Here is a 17,499-nt window from a genome sequence, read left to right on the forward strand (position 1 = left end):
CTATATGTGATTTCTGGAGTTCAGATAGTAGATTGCTATTCTACCATGCATGAAACTATCAATGTTATAAATGTTCCTATCATAACATATAGTCCATTTTTTACTGTGGGTAATACTATCAAATCACTTATGTGGCCTTGATACCCATTGATTTTCCATAGCACATAGGCTGTTAAGTGACCGATGTGTTTTAGAAAATTTCACCCTATCGGATCCTTCAAAAAGAGTAGAACTGAACTAGATCAGTCCTTGAACTAGAGACACTTAAAGGTAGCCAAGGGTATACCAGTAAGTGATATTTTTCTCTCTGAGTCAGTGCCCAACTAAGGGAGTACAAGAGGACATTGTGAGGAGATATCAGTGCTGTTCTTTTGGATGAGAGATATAATTAAGGTCTTAAGTTCTGGCAGACCTTAAAGATCCCATGGCACATTTTTTGCAGCAGTAAATGTATTCTCCCCAATGTTCTAGCCAAGTTCCAGTGGGAGTAATTAATTGTGTTAGTTTCTGACTCAGAAAATCCCCATAAGATAGTCTAATTTGATAGGCCTTTACTTCCTACCCCAAACTATTATATGATGTAGCTGCAGTCTGTTCCAAAAGCTGCCATATTTCACTGAGGTGGCTGCATTTCAGTGAGGAAGACTAGTTTGTGTGTGTCAGTTGTTTTGAAAAATGTTTGGAAGATCTTGAGGATGGAAGGTGTTATATAAATACATCTTTTTGTGCACTAATTCTTACATAAAATATTATATGGATTCATATCTTTCAGAGACTATACGTTTATCACATATTCTCCAGTCATGGTGAGGAGCTCAAAGAAACATTTTTAGTACCTCTATGACTTTCGCTCTGTCCTGTGAACTAGAATCACATATTCCTGGATTGGTGCTAAGAGACAAGTGCTACCAGTCTTTTGTAAAAGAGAGATTTCAAACTATTCAGTATCTGCAAACATGCAGTAACTCAAATGTCACCCTGAGTGTCTTTTACAAAATGCCTGCTACTGAATGCCCCAAAAGCTTTGAAATCGATAGCAGCAATTATACACATGTCTAAAAGAGCCTCCCCTCTTTGGTAACTGATATCCTCTGTACCACAAGTGGGTACTTCACAGCAAAGCAAAATCTGCCTTCAGCACTAACAGTAGTTAGTTTCTTTCTGTGACCACATAACTGAATATCATGTCATGAAGAGCACTGTGTTTTGGGAGGATTTTATGTTTGTGGGCATTTATCTACTTTCTTTGAGTTGACTAATTTATAGCTACACACTCTCCAGCTGGAAATGTTTAACCTAATCCATGTCCCATTTTCTGTTGCCGCCTCTGACGAGGTTTTTAGGGATTTTAGTTTGGCAAGGTTGTGAAGAGAAAAGGGAAGAGAAAAATAACACCAAAATGAGTAGTGAATTATTTTGAGTCCCGCTGATTCTTCTTATTGAAAATTAACTGCAGCAGGGGAAAAAACAGCAGCTCTCTCTTTTCTTTTAGATGACATGAGGTCCAATGCTACTCATATGGATGCCAGTCGCAGTTTTACAACAGACTTCAAAGGGAGCAGTTTGAGACCTTACTTTGTAACTGATAACTTTTCTAAAAATAAACTGTCATTGTAAACTTTCTTCTTTTGCTCTTTTGTCACTGACATGGGGAAAGGCTGAAATCCAAATCTTGAAAAGACTTATGTACAGGCTTAGTTTTACACAGGTGAGTAGACCTACAAACTTCAATGGAGCTTTTTTTAAAGTTCAACACACATGCAATTATTTGCAGGAACTGTACTTAACATTTCCAAGTCAACATGTCAACGCAAATATATTATGATAATGAAGTGATCTAAACTCTAGCTAGGGGTATATATGCAATTTATGCCCCAGTTTACAAAAATTGCATATGTTTAGCTTTACTCATGTAAATAACCCCATTGATTTCAACTGGAACTGCTCATTTGCACTCTGTAAAGTGCAATTCCTATGTAATAAGCTAGAAATACTCAGATGTAATAATTTCATGAATATTGTATGTGACCTGCTCAGTGAGAAGTTATTGGATAATGTGTGTAACACATTATACCTCAAAATAATAGTCTGTATTCCCATGTTCACCAGTTTCATATGGTTATAATATTTTATACAAAGTATGTCTTGTGAGTTGAAAAGCTATGATTTGTTGACATTTATTGTCCTGTTTAAATGTATGTATGATCAATATATATGAAATTATGTTTTATTATATATTTGTTACTGAAACGTTGTTAGTCTGGGAAATGCCCACAGACTGGTCCCTTCAAAATAACAAATGGACTATGAACAAAAGACTTGCATGCCATCCCCAGAGATGGCTCTAGTCTCCAGTAGACAAAAAAGGGGAGCATGGAATTTGCATTCATGGGAGACCATTTCCATTTTGCACATGCACCACAAACTGAGTGTCTGCAGGGTGGTGCTCCTGAAAGAGAGAAGAGTACAGCGGGATAAGGGTTAGTGATATCTTCCCCCATTTTTACTTGATGTTGAGAAAGCAAGATCTTTGTGAAGGCAAAGAAACTCCACTGAGATTATGTGAGGGGCTGGTCCAAACTATTGTAGCAGGAATTCACATTAGCAAGACCTACTGTGAAGTTCTGGATGAGAAAAATCTTTATGCTTTTAGAGTTATTAGCATGATAAAGTTTAAGAATTAGGTTGCAATTTTTGTATTCTATATCAGCTCTCTTCTTCAACATCAATAGCACTTAATCACTTAAAATCTATCTTTCTATAGTTAGTAAATCTGTTTTATATTTAATCGACACCAGTGTGCTTTTGACTGAAGAGTTTGGGGAAATCTACTCAGGTTACAATGGCTGGTACATGGTCAACTTCTTCGTTAAATTGCCAAACCTTATAAACTTGTACATCTCAATAAGTAACTGAATGGAACAAGACAGCACATTTCTGGGGTGCAACGCTGGCATTTGGGATATACGGGTGTTGCCCCCATATGTTATTCAAGAGCAGCTAGGCATAGCACTCTGATACACGTCTGATGGTGGCTTGCATGCTGGAGATGGGTGAGTGGCAGGATGTCAGCTCACACAGCAAAGCAGGGCATACTGCACACCATACTGGAGAATTAAAAGGAGCACAATGATTATGCAGTATAGATTCTACGCTAGCTGATGTCACAATGGATTACAAGACTTTTCTGGATGAATGCATTGATCTAGCTGGATAGGGGGTTGTGGAAAGAAAAAAGAGGAAAACAGTGATCCCAGAACACCCTTGAAAGCCAATGGGAAAAGCTACCATTTCATGGACCTTACCTGTCATCTCCAAGACATTGCAAGTATTCTTCTTAGGGTTACCAGGTGGCTTCAAAAAAAATACCGGACACACTTGATCTCAGATGGGGGAAAGAGGGACAGGCTGGGAGGGGAGTGGGGTTGGCTGGGAGGATATGTGGGGGGAAACAGCTGGCGGGGGGGAGCGGGTCCGGAGCAGCAGGGTTGGCCAGGGGAGATGGGGGGTTGACCAGCTGGCAGGAAGCAGGTCGGGCCGCGAGGGGGTCAGGGGAGTAGAGCTGGCCGAGGGAGATCAGGAGGAGGAGAGGGGGAGAATCAGCCGGTGGGAAGCAGGGCTGGTAGGCTGGCCAGGGGAGATCGGGTGTGGGGGACCAGCCGACAGGAAGCAGGGCTGGTGGGGGCAGCGGGACTGTCTGGGAGAGATAGGGGGGACTGGCCGGTGGAAATCAGGGTTGATCAGGGGCAATGGTGCTGGCCAGGCAGAGGGTCTGGCCGAGAGGAGGAGCGGCGGGAGAGAATCAGCCAGCAGGGAGCAGGACTGATCCAGGTGCCATCCTGCGCACAGTCCCAGTGAAGCACGAGCGAGTCCAGCCCCTCACGCAGCGTGAGCATGTCTGCCAGCCAGGCAGTTCGCAACTACATACTGATACTCCTAATAATAATAAAATTTACCTAATTAAAAAATACCGAACATTTTTTGTGTTCAGTATTTTCTTAATTTTTTTCCCAGACAGAACTCTCAAATACCGGACTGTCCGGGTCAACCTACATTTTCTGCCAATTCTGGCAGTTAGATAAAGGGGCTATAAACAGTTAAAAAGTAACAGTCTCTGGGAAGTGGAGTGATCAAAAAGATTAAGCAGTTTTAAAGGAGACTCTCCCAGACACAGGGGTAATGGATTGTGAGTTAAGAGAATGGCCTATGGGAGACAAGCTTTGAGGTCTTGGTGGTTTACAGGAAATGTGGTCCTACCCGAGTGAAATGGTGCTGAATGAAAGTCAGGACAGTGGTGGTAATTATGGTTGATACACAGAGGGAGTGCAACCCAAGGCTAGTCTGGTTGTATAATTCTCTTCTGAGAGAGGTGAGGGCTTGAGGCCTGAGATCTTAGTGGGGATTCACTCAAAGAGACCAGGAAGGCTCAAAGGCACAGTTAGACTAGTAAGTGTGGCATATGCATAAATATTTACAGGATCAGAGTTCACAAGCTAACTTTTACAGGCAAATCATTGCATTTTCCCCTTTCTGAACAGAAAAAATAGTAAAGATACTGCATTAAAAAACTAATTCAGTTTTTCTATCAAACCAGCATATTGCCATCTGAGAGAAAATAGTATTCATCAAGACTGTGTAGGTGAATAAGCCAGCTCTGGAAATTTCATGATATACAGAAATCTTTCTTTTTTTAAAGATACAACAAGTAGACAAAACTATCATCGTGCTGACTGAAAGCAATCCAAGGTATACTGCATTAGTCACTGTGCAGAGAGGACTAACTGTTCATGTTATGCACAAGATGAAGCAAAATTATTTGAGGATAATCTGAAATTCAGAGCTCCTTCTTGGTTTCACTCCCCCCCCCCCCCTCCCCCCATATAGCAAACAGCAAAAAAAGAGCATTCCTGATCATGACAGATGGCTTCGCCTTTGTAAATGGCTGGTGACATCCTTGCTCTTTTTCATCTTCAGTCTTTGATCCTAGCAAATATAATAATCAGTGTCCTATCCTGAGAGAAAATGTACTAAGCTCTATATTTACTTTTTCTCACTCCTGTTAGCCAAAACCCTGCAGAGGCCAATTATGGTGCCTTACCAACATCAAACACAACATAAACCATCTTTCTACATGTAGGTGATTGTAAGCACCCAGCTATATTTTAGAATAAGCACTGTGCTGTGAAGTTGTGTTTTTACTTTACACAAACTACTTTTTGAGTAGAAACACATTGTAACTTGGAATATATTCAGGTTCTCAGGAGTATTAGAGTTAGTTACAGGAAGACACCTGTGTTGTGCTTCTTACTTATAATTAGAGGGGTCAAATAATTCGCCATACATGAATTTCAGTTCTTGTCATTTTTGGACTAATAATTAAATATGATCTATGATTCATTCATTAAAGGCATTGTATAAATAATAAATATAACTTTATCAAACATTGACATTACACAAAAATTCTTACTCAGAAAAATTAAAAACAGAACATACTTCTCTATGAAAAACATATTAATCTTGCTTCTGCAAATGAATACTTCATAATAACTAATTGTACAACTGAAATTCAGATGAAGTATATGCTTCATAGATAAAAAGATACCACATTTTCCAGAAAATGTAAAAATAGTCAAAGAGAACAGAAAAGTGAATGCTTCACTAAAGAATAATTAAACAATAATTACAGTGACATCCCCAACAATATAGTTATAATTCAAGAATGCTTGTAGGTTAACATCCTTGTAGCTACGACATGCATCATTCTCTTGCATAATAAAATATTTTTTAAAAAATTAAAGCAACGTTTTGTAATACAATCAAAGCTCCCTTAATATATAGTACTGGTTATTATTGAGTTTTTACACAGTATATGAGTGATTTTTTTTAAAACAGAAAAAGAGAGATAGAATCAGTTACTTTAATAATGAACCAGGATCAGCCGTGTGGAATCAGGAAAGGAGTCATCTTAGACCCTGGGACCTGGAAATATCTATGAAGGGCAAACAGGGTCCCTGGCATAGGTCACTGCTTGATTGATGGGATTAAAATACAAAGTTGTGCTTGACCCTGGAATCCAAGTGAGTATTATATTCCACTTGTTCTACCAGAAGATGTTAGGCACTTGCCAATGCAGCCTCTAAATGGAGTACATCCTCATGACCTTAGAGACGATGAATATCCAAATGTATACGTATTATAGTGCACCTGGTATTTTCTGAGAAAGTGAAGTGCTTCCTGGCTAACGGGAGCTATAAGGATGGTGCCTGCAGATGCGGGTAGTGCAAGGGGCTTCCTGAATTGCTGTGGGCTGGCACTTCGAACTCTAGCCCTGTGGTAAGGAGAGGCTGAGGTTCAGGGCTTCTGGCCTGCAACTTGCTGGAGGCTGGAAGAAATTAAACAGGAGGCAAGATTTGACCTGTGGGCTGGAGGTCCCCCACACTTGCTATAAAAGAGTGTAATATTTTAATTTTTAAAATATTTTTATAGTTCTGTATGTTTATCAGAAATGCTGTTGGATTCCTATCTGCTTGCCAGTGCTGACTAAACAACCTGCCAATAACAATGAAACCATGACAAATCGACAAGCTGGTGGCATTTTGATTTCAGAGGTTCCTCCTGTTTTTCTGCACACCTATGTATCTCCCTCTCTTTTTTTCAGACCCTGCTCCTGCCCTGCAAAAAGCTCACTGTTAAGTGTTGAGACAGAAATCAGAGATGCCCTCACTCCTCTGCCCCACTGACTTTATTTACTCTGGATTTTCACCAGCCTGGTTGTGATTAAAATCTGACCCAGTTTCTCCCTCTTCCTCAAAATCAGTTTCCTTTAAGTGGGTGGTATTTATAATATGTAATATTGTAGCATGCACAGATAAAACATCGTAATAATAATGATTTACTATAGGTGGCAATATTACCTCTGCTTCAGATAAATCTTATGTTAATTGAGGTATAAAATGAAAAAAAAAAATCTTCATCAGCTACACTTGAGAAGGATTATGCGGTCACAGACCTCCACTGTAGTCCTGCTGCACATGCCCACATGCATATTTCAGGAAACCTGCAGAACAACTTATTTTGGGAAGGGAGATGGGATTCAGACTTGGCTGATGCTTAATCTACTACAGCATGTTTCAGTCAAGTAATAGCTTGTTTATTGCAAATCTGTCAATTATGTTTATTACAGACAGGTGGAGTTAAAGCAAGGGCACCATTTTGTGGTGGGGGGGAGCAGCAGCCATGCACTTTAGGATGCGGCTAGCTTTTCATCTCATGCCCTAGACTACAAGGGAGTGAGGGGACAGTACTTGCATTCTGTGTTTGCCTCTCACACCTGGCTGGTGACCTCCCTTCACCAGCCAGGTGTGAGGCGCATGCCTGCAGAGTTGAACCTGGGACCTCTGCTGCTTAATGTAGGAGCTGCTACAGCTTAAGCTATAAAGCCAGCTGCTTCACAAGTAGGGGTTCATCTGGGATTTCAGCTCGGTCTCTGAAGCTCGGGTGGTGCTTCCTCAGGTAAGGGAACTATGTAACACACACACCTAGGCTACATCTGCACAGCTTCCCCCTGCCACAAAAGCCTATGCAAATGAAACACGGATTAGCATATTGCCATACTTCAATTGCATAATTAATTAGGAGCCAGTTTTGTGCAAAAGGTTTTTGCACAAAACCCCATCTTGCGCAAGAGCCGTTCTTCCTGAAAAAATGAGGAAGAACAGCTCTTGCGCAAAAGGGGCGTTTTGTGCAAAAAGGTGCTGTGTAGATGGTGCCTTTTTGCTCAAAAACCTCTTGCGCAAAAATGGCTCCTAATTAATTATGCAATGAAGTGCGGCAATATGCTAATCCACATTTCATTTGCATAGTATTTTGCGGAAGAGGGAAGCTATGCAGATGTAGCTCTATTGTGGTTCGCTGTCCCATGTAGTGGCACTTAGACCACTTATAGTGAGAGATAAGAACAAGGGAGCTCTACAGCTTAAATTCAGAGTCGCCTGGCTTTATAGCTCAAGCTAAAATGGCACCCTTGAGTTGAAGCACTCACAGTGTAAATTAAAATAAGAACAACCCAAATTAGCAAATACAAGGCAAAACCCTGAACCCACGGAAACCAAAGGGAGCTTTGCTGTGGAGGTCATGGGGTCAGGATAACACACATAGATGGCTTTAACTTAATTGTATAAGAGAAATAATAATAGCACCTGTAATGAGTAAATCTCAAAGTGCTTTACAAAGGATGTCTGTATAAAAATTACCAATAAAATTGACTAAAAATCCCATGTAATTAAGGGGAGGTTTAACTTCAGTGAGACTAGGATTTCAACTATAGTCTTTAATTGGACCACAAAAAATTTTCTGTACCCTCTGAAACGCAGCATACACTGGTAAAATATGGAATGTAAAATTTATTGTTTATTATGAGTTTGTATAGATGCGCTAGATCAAGTCTGGACTAACCACAGCTCACAAGCAGCATGCCACTCTTTTACAGCTAAAGTGCAGCTCATGGCCCCCGCCGCATGTGCTGCCCACCAGACTGGGGAGGGGAAGGCAGAGAGAGCTCAGGGCTTCTGTCCTGTGGCAGGATGGTCATACTAACTAGAGGCTTCTGCCAGAGATGATTGGTGCTTGCTGAGTGTGGGGGAGTGGCACAATCCTAAAATTTGATTAGCACTTTCTCAGTTTCTGTGCCAAGGTCATTAATACAAATGTTAAATAAGATTGGTTCCAAAACAAATCCCTGAGGAACTCCACTGGTATCTCCATCCAGCCTGGCTTTCTCCTTTCAGTATGACCCATTGTAGTCTGCCCTTTAAATAGTTCCTTATCCACCCTGAGTTCTTTTACTAATCCCCATCTTTTCCAATTTAAATAATAATTTCCCATGTGACACTGTATCAAATGCCTTATTGAAATCCAGGTAGATTCACTCTACTACATGTTTTTTGGCTTTAAAAAAGCAGTTATCTTCTCAAAGAAAGAGATCAGAAAGGCTGGCACAATCTACCTTTTGTAAAACTACGTTGTATTTTATCCCAATTACCATTCACCCCTATGTCCTTAATTACTTTCTTTTGCAAAATTTGTTCCAAGATCTCACACAGAATTGATCTCAAACTAACAGTCATAGGCTATACCCCCTGAGTTTAGTGATTCATTAAAAATCCTTGTTAGTGGGCTTCCAATTTCATGTGTTAGTTCCTTTAATGTTCTTGAATTGAGATTTTCCAAATCTGCACAGAATTGATAGCATTAAACTGAGTTTTACTTTCATCTCAGATGTGGTAATTTCTACTTCCATAAACCCACTTCCATTATCCACCCTGATGTTACACCTATGCTCCTCATTATCCTTATTAATAATTGAGGCAAAAGTATTTGTTTATGTGTTGGGAATGCTTAGATTATCTTTAATCTCCACCCCATCCTCAGCAGTTCCACTTCTTCTTTCCTGTTATTGCTATTATTGTTTTTAATTTATATGGCTATAGAACCATAGAAACTTTTACAATTGGTTTTAATTTCCTAGTCGACTAGTCCTTCATATCCCTACTAAGAACTGACAAACTCATTTCTAGAGACCAGAACAATTCACCTATATATTAATTTTGTACAAAATTAGTTTTATAGGGATGTATTTAGTGGCTTACACACTCTAAAATGCTTGCAAGTTGTTGCATGCATTAATCTCACTTTCAATATCAATATTCCACACTATAAGAAAATATTTAAGTTTTGCTTTATAACTTTGAACATGTTTGTGCTGAACTTGTGAACCTGGGTGCAAGAATTGTTCCTCCTGACCATCCAGAACAATCAAAATTAGATGGTCTATCAAGTTTCAGTTAAAAGGTCCTAATGCACTCATGGGAGTATACACGCAGAAGGCATGGTTGTGTCACTGGATGGGAAGTGCTGAAAGGGGGAAATAAAAATAGTTGATTTTATATTTTTAATCCCTGGTGTTTGAACTCTCACAAGCCTGGCAAAACCAAACTGAAGCCACAGATCTCCTGGAGCTATCTCCTGGGCACCCTCAAAGACCCTTTGAATTTATAGAGCATTACAACTCTGTCACTCCTAGGATTCAGATGGTAATTCACTTGTGTGCATACATTTATTTGCCTGTTTTAGCCTGTAAATACCTTTTTATTTTCCCCCTAGTTAATAAGCCTTTAAATGGTTTATTACAGGATTGTCTGCAGATGTTATCTTTGCTGTAAAATCGAAAGTAGAAAGTAGAAATTGTTCTGGGATAACTGACTGGTCTCTTGGGACTGAAACTAAGCAACCTAAATATAGTGTGATTTTGGAGGTAAGTGACCATGTATCAGTATGGCTGTGTCTAGACTGGCAAGCTTTTCCGCAAAATCATCTGCTTTTGCGGAAAAACTTGCCAGCCACTTGAATTTCTGCAAAAGCACTGACAATCTCATATAAGATAGTCAGTGCTTTTGCAGAAAAACTATGTTGCTCCCGTTCGAGCAAAAGTCTTTTTCCAAAAGACTTTTGCGCAAAAGGGCCAGTGTAGACAGCAGAGATTTGTTTTCCGGAAAAACATCCTGCCAATCTAGACACTCTTTTCCGAAAATGCTTTTAACGGAAAACTTTTCTGTTAAAAGCATTTCTGGAAAATCATGCTAGTGTAGATGTAGCCTATGAGTCTACCACATTCACAGCTGTAAAAACCACATCTGCAAAATCTGGTTTACCCCATAAAATTCAGCCTTTTGTGTACTTTTACTTTATACTGTATCGGTACAAAAGTAAACAGTATTTCTCAAACTGACCCAACCCAAAAAGGGATTTCAACTGTACTGTAGGAGAAGGTTGAGACATTGCCGTCCTGACTCCTATGCTGCCTTCATAACGAGGCATGCAGAAAATGGTGTCTGCTGGGCAGGCACCCAGCCTCAAAGACAGTGCTGCCACTAACAGGAGTGGAGGAGTAAGGCTGGCATGGTACGTGTTACACATCTGTGAAATGTGCTATTTATGCCATGACTAAGTGACAAAAAATGTGTGATTGCACTACAGTTAGATCCCTTATTAGCACTAAATCCAATTGGCTTGGTGGCAAGATGAACTGAGGAGCCCAAGGGGATGGTCTGTGACTCCATGGTGAGACTGGTATACTGATCCAGGAATTCACATTTGTTACTGGCTTGATAAAATCTAAATTATATATTATACCAACAATTTGGAGGGCCTACCCTATTTTTGACAATCTACCCAGATGTATGAGAGGGATGTATCTTAAAAACAACAAGTATTCCTGGGGTACATTAGAGTCCAACAAATTTATTTGGGCATAAACTTTCATGGGTGAAGACCCACCTCGAGGAGACAAATTGGATCTTTGCCCAGAAAAACTTATGCCCAAATACATATGTTAGTTTTTAAGATGCCACAGGACTCTTCATTATGTTTACCCAGATGTAGGCACTCATGGTTATGAGCTACTCTAAACAGTGTGACACCCATAATTGCACAATTTCCAGTAGCATTTATTTCATTACAAATATTAAAGTTGTTTCTATCCATGTCCAGATCAGACCTTAGCAGTGTATAACATGCCCCTCTCCCAGGGAGACTTTAGTAGCTTTCTCACCATGATATTTTCCAAAACAAGCCCTGTTTTACCCATTCCATCACTTTTAATTTCTTTGCAGTGTACCTCATTAGTAACACATAGTGGCTGTGTCTAGACTGGCAAGTTTTTCCATAAAAGCAGCTGCTTTTGCGGAAAAGCTTGCCAGCTGTCTACACTGGCCGCTTGAATTTCCACAAGAACACTGACTCTTACTGTCTGAAATCAGTGCTTCTTGCGGAAATACTATGCTGCTCCCATTCGGGCAAATGTCCTTTTGCGCAACGCTTTTGCGCAAAAGGCCCAGTGTAGACAGCTCAGATTTGTTTTGTGCAAAAAAGCCCCAATCACGAAAATGGCGATCGAGGCTTTTTTGCGGAAAAGCACGTCTAGATTGGCACGGACACTTTTCCGCAAAAGTGCTTTTGCAGAAAGCATCCGTGCCAATCTAGACGCTCTTTTCCACAAATGCTTTTAACGGAAAACTTTTCCGTTAAAAGCATTTGTAGAAAATCATGCCAGTCTAGACATAGCCAGTGCTACTCCACCATTTTTAACTGCATTTCTGTCTCTTCTGAACTGTGCATACCCTTCAAAACCTGTGTTCCCATCTCCTATTCCACCATATTTCTGTTATTTTTATAGCATCTGATTTCACTTCCTGAAACATTAGTTCTAGATCCTCCATTTTGTTACCCAGGCTCCTTGCATTAGTGTATCAACATCTGAATTGGCATTGCTTGGCATCACCACATTCCTCACTCATTTAGGTAGTCATTCTACTGCCAGTATCACCTACTGGATTGTTAGCATCATTGGTATTGTTATCATTCCCTTACTTTCTCCTGTCCCTTGCTTTCCCTCCATCATCTTCTTGAATCCCTTTTGAAATTCAACCATAGTTTCATCTCCAAACCTCAGAGCTGATGGAAGAGAAGATCCATCAATCAGCACTTCATACAAACAAAGCTCTTTTCAGGAACCTACTCCAGGATAATGTACATGCTACTGCTTCCTCCTCCAGTCGTCTTCATTATCTCTTCCATTCTTCGGTTCACTGCTGTATCTGTTATAGCCTTTCCACCTAAGTTCCTGTTGGAGATGGGGTGGCGAACTATAATCACACAAAACAAAAAGAGATCACCATACATGTCCTGACCCAAATTCCCTTTACAAACTCTCACTTAAACTTCCTTGTTTTCAACTCTCTTTGCAGGCCTCAGGGCCACTGACTGGCTGCTTAGCTGCTATTCAGTGGCACTGGGTCTCCTAATTAAAAAATCTTCACTACCCCTCAGGGCTCCTCTTTGATCATAGGGTCTGCTTCTCTCACAGCACACTGCTCACACACAAACTGAAGAATAGAAAACAAAAATCAAACCAGCAAGCAATCAAAACTAATAAACAAATTCTCAAGAACTCACTCATTGCCCCTAAAGAACAGATACTTGACTCTTTTTTTCCCCAGTAGCTCTCCAGCCAGACTCCTCTGTTTTCCTATGTTTACTGGCTTCTGTGCTGCTGCTCCTGGACAAGGACATCAGGGGAGGCTAGGAGCTGACATTGAGCTGCCAGTCAGAAAACAAAGGCTTGATGGGAAAGGAGGAAAGAAAAATGGAACTATCTGAGGAGATGGAGCTGAGCAAAGCAATAGAACTGTCAATCAAAGGGAAAGATGTAGGAAGAGGAGGGAGCAGACCTATAGAGCTGACTAGTCACCTGGAAGGAAGGAAATGGGACCTTTGTTTCTGTCAGCCACACAAGTATTACCTCAGGAGAAATATGCTCTTGGATCTGCCTAAGTCTGGGGTTATTGCCTGCAGCGTTCTGATCTGTTTGTGGTGACTGAGGAGAGAGATTGCATCAAGTCTATTCAGCTACAGTCAGATATTAAAAAATAAACAACAGTTTAATTTTCCAACCAAACCAGAATAGGTTGTAAAACACCGTTTAGAGCTTTGTGCTCTTAGCAGCACCTAACTTGCTTTGACTAAGTACAGTTTAAAAAGTGAAATATATTTGTAAGCTGTGGGTTATAGTCAAATTGTTCAAAGGCAACTAATTATTTCCCAGAAGTACATATAATAGTACTATCACGTAGTTTTATGAAGACCACGTAGTTTTATGAAGTGTAACTGTAAGCGAAAATTAATTTGTCAGTATTCACACAGTTGGATTAGTGAAACTGAACAGTCTTTATCTCTAGCCCAGTATTTAGTTTTGATTTCAATTCATGAAATGCTGTCTGTGCAGTCAGTAGCTTCATATTCATTACAAAGTGCTGGTGTATGACTCAGATGCCAAATTAGGTCAACAAACTGACTACCATATAGCATAAAACAAGATAGTCATTAAATATACATGGACTATACCACTGAAAACAGGTTTTTATTTTATTTGTTCGCCCACCTCATTATAAATTGGTTCTTTTAATGTGGCCAAAATAGCTTCCTTCTTTTTACTTTTAACAATATTCGGTTATTAAGAATATATCTATAGAATTTTTAAAGATATCCTTTACAGAAATTTTTGTTCATTATCTCAATTACCACTAAAGGTATCCACTACCTATAATTTCAAGTATCACTAAATATAATTTCAAGGAGAGAATTAAATATCCATTACTTGTTTTGTTCCTGACTTTACAAACAGTTATGCATGTGAGTAACTATAACATAAATCTTTGTAAAACAGGGACTTACATCAGACCTTTTACATGAGGAGATTACCCATATTGTTTGGGTTCTGGGATTCAGTACCAATTTTTGAGAAGTTGTATGTAAAAATCACATAGCGTGTAAACATTAATATCTTTCTATAAAATTACATAAGAACAAAAAAATGGACATATTGGTCAGGCCAATGGTCTATCTATCTTAGGATCCTGTCTTCCAACAGTGGCCAATGCCATTCAGAGGAAATGAACAGAACAGATAAATTATCGAATCATCCCCGCTCATCCAAACCCAGGCTACATCTAGGTTGCAAGCTTCTTTCGAAATAGGTTTTTTTCTGAAGAGATCAATTGCTGGTGCCAGAGCCTTGCAGAGACACGCATTTAAAGGGACCCCCCCTGAACAGCCATTTCTCTGCTTCTGCTGGCTGCTTGCTACCTCTTCGAGGACAGAAAAGCTCTCGCAGTGCCTGCTGTGGTTGCCCCACTTTTTTAGACACTGCTTTTCTCTTTGTGCCATGGAGCCAGAGCTGCCCCTGGGCATGTGATAGCCCCACACAGCCATGCTGCAGTTTCTGCAGCACTTTGTGCCAGCTGCCTTCCTGGTCCTGACCAAGCTCGACCCCAAGCTCATTCTGGAGCTACACTCTTGGAACTGTACCCCACAGTGGAGAGGTGGTTTTGGAGGCTCGACGCCAGTTCCGACTGGTGGGACTGGCTGGTCATGGAGAGGTGGGACAAAAAGCAGTAGATCCAAAACTTCCACATGTGGAAGGCCACCTTTTTGGAACTATGTACCTGGCTCATCCCTGCCCTCCGGACACACAACACACATCTGCGACCCGTAATCCCACTGGAGAAGCAGGTCACAATCGCCATCTGGAAGCTCGCCACCCAGACAGCTACCGGTCAGTAGGCAACCAGTTTGGCGTGGGGAAGTCCACTCTTGGGGCCTTCCTCATGGAGGTAAGGCACTCTGGGGCTTCAGTCCCTTCACGGGAGAGGAGGGGAGTCCTGGAAAAGGGGGACCCTCAGGGAACAGGAGGTGTAGAGGGGGGGGTGGAGTGGGGGTGAAGCCCCGTCTCCGGGGGATTGTGAAGTCCTACCCTCACACAACCCTTCCTCATATGGAAGCTGTTTTGTACCCCTAAACATTTTTGTTGTCCCATCTGTATCGTCTCCTATTCTAATATTCTTTTAGAATGCATGCAGGTATACCATGGTTTTATATAGTGACTTTATATTTAGTTCCATATTAACTATCCATTTCCTAATGGTTCCTGGCATTCTGACATTCTGTTAGCTTTTTTGACTGCTGCTGCACAGTGAGCAGAAGTTTTCAGAGAACTATCCGCAATGACTCAAGATATTTTTCTTAAGTGATAATTTTTAAACCAACCTATCAGAATTCTATAAGCAGGCCTATCATTCTCTATTAAAATCTATAGCATACCTAAAACATTCCATAAAAATATGATTGTCCATAACAGGCTATAGGTTTTAATGGACTAATGTCTAAAGAACCCCATTTCATTTTTATGAACCCTGCCAGTTTAAGTCCTATTAAATTCTATTGGTCTTTTACATATAGTGAAGAAAAATGGAAGCTCTCAAAACTTCTAGTTCATTAAAGATCTGCTCACATCTCCCTCTAAAGTCAGTGGGAACTACAAGCACTGAACTCCTTAGAAAATCAGGCTCTTAATATACAGTGCAGAGGTTGGCATTCTGCAGCAGATGGCCCATCAGAGTAATCTGCTAGAGGGCTGTGAGACATTTTGGTTCTGGCCACCATCTCCTGTAGATCCCATTGGTTAGGAACTGAGAACCATGGCCACTTAAATCTGTGAGGGGGGAAGCAAGAGTGCCATTTTAAGCATGTAGAGGGGGCAGCTGCCGTGCGCTCCAGCATGCAGCTAACTTTTCATCCCATTCCCCAGACGCTAAGGGAATGAGGGGAAAGTGCTTGCATTCTGTGCCTTCTTCTCACACCTGGCTGGTGAAGGTGAGCTTCATCCCAAAAAGGAAAGGAACTGAACTATAAAAAGAGCCTGCTAGAGAGAGACTGGTTTAAGGCTGCTTTGAGCCTGCATTAGTACAACACCAAAGAGGATTGTGCGGATCCTGAACCAAAGAGGGAAATCTGTCTGAATCAACACAGACCCCAAGGAGCAGAGCTATGGGACTTCTGAAGTAAGGAGAGGAAATTGGTGTGAATTGTAACTCAGGCAAGGGGCTCTGGAACAGGGGAATCAAGGGACCATGACCCTTCCACATTAGAAGTGGATGGGCCTGGCCCATCCCCTTTTCACCAGGGTCTCAGACCTCTTGTCACAGCTCAATTCCCCAACCTGACACTCTGAATGCAGAGATGGAGAGCTGTCTAGTAGAATAAACTCTGTAAAACCTATCTCTGTGACTCCCAGAGACAAACTTGTAAGGTCTTAGTCTCCCTGAGATCCAAAAAGACAAAGACTGATTTGCTTGCTGCCACCACCCAAGTGAGTAAAAGAAAATATAAAATAAACCCTTTCCAGGGAAGAGATCACTTGGAAATCCCCTCCCTAATGCAAAGCTCTCTCCTCTGTCCCAATGTCCATTTTACTTGGAGTTGGGAAAACAAACAGAGGGAATCCACAGAGAACAATGGGCTCTGCTCCTCCTGGACGATTTAGGCATGTAGGCTTAAAGACACAACAATCAACCAATACCAGTTAATCAAAAAAAAAAAGGAAAATACTTTTATTATCAAAACAAATCTAGTGTTGCAAGCATAGTAAATGACTGGATGTTAAAAAGCCATGGAATGAAATAGACTCAGGGGAAATCCCTGGGTTGTAATCCTTAGTTACAAAGAGAAAGATGGGTTCTGATGTGGGTTCAGGGATGAAAGATTTGGGGCATAGGAGGGGGCTCCAGACTGGGACTGAGAGGTTTAGAGGGTGGGAGAGAGCCCTGGGCTGGTGAAGCAGGTTGGAGTGTAAGGGAGTAAGGGTGTCAGCTGGGGCTGCAGACTCTGGGGTGGGGCTGTGGATAAAGGTTTTGGAGTGCAGGAGGGGGCTCTGGGCTGGGATTCAGGAGTTTGTAGGACAAGAGAGTGATCCAGGATGTGGTGCAGGAAGTCTCGGGGTTCAGACTCTGGGCAATCTTTACCTCAGGCATCTCCCAGAAGCCATACTGTGGACCTATGGCTTCTAAGTGGATGTGTAGCCAGGTATCTCCGTACACTGCCTCCTCT

At 41.1% G+C, this 17,499-nt stretch overlaps 1 long non-coding RNA gene across 1 annotated transcript; it reads left to right on the forward strand.

The window, feature by feature from the left end:
- Positions 1-3,198: 3,198 nt before the first annotated feature.
- Positions 3,199-6,913, forward strand: LOC142827068 (uncharacterized). The gene is made up of 2 exons (XR_012901453.1): positions 3,199-3,324; positions 6,659-6,913. It is a non-coding gene; the product is annotated as an uncharacterized LOC142827068 (long non-coding RNA).
- The last annotated feature ends 10,586 nt before the right edge of the window (positions 6,914-17,499 follow it).

Source organism: Pelodiscus sinensis, chromosome 1, assembly GCF_049634645.1.
Source record: "Pelodiscus sinensis isolate JC-2024 chromosome 1, ASM4963464v1, whole genome shotgun sequence".
Lineage (NCBI taxonomy): Eukaryota > Metazoa > Chordata > Testudines > Trionychidae > Pelodiscus > Pelodiscus sinensis.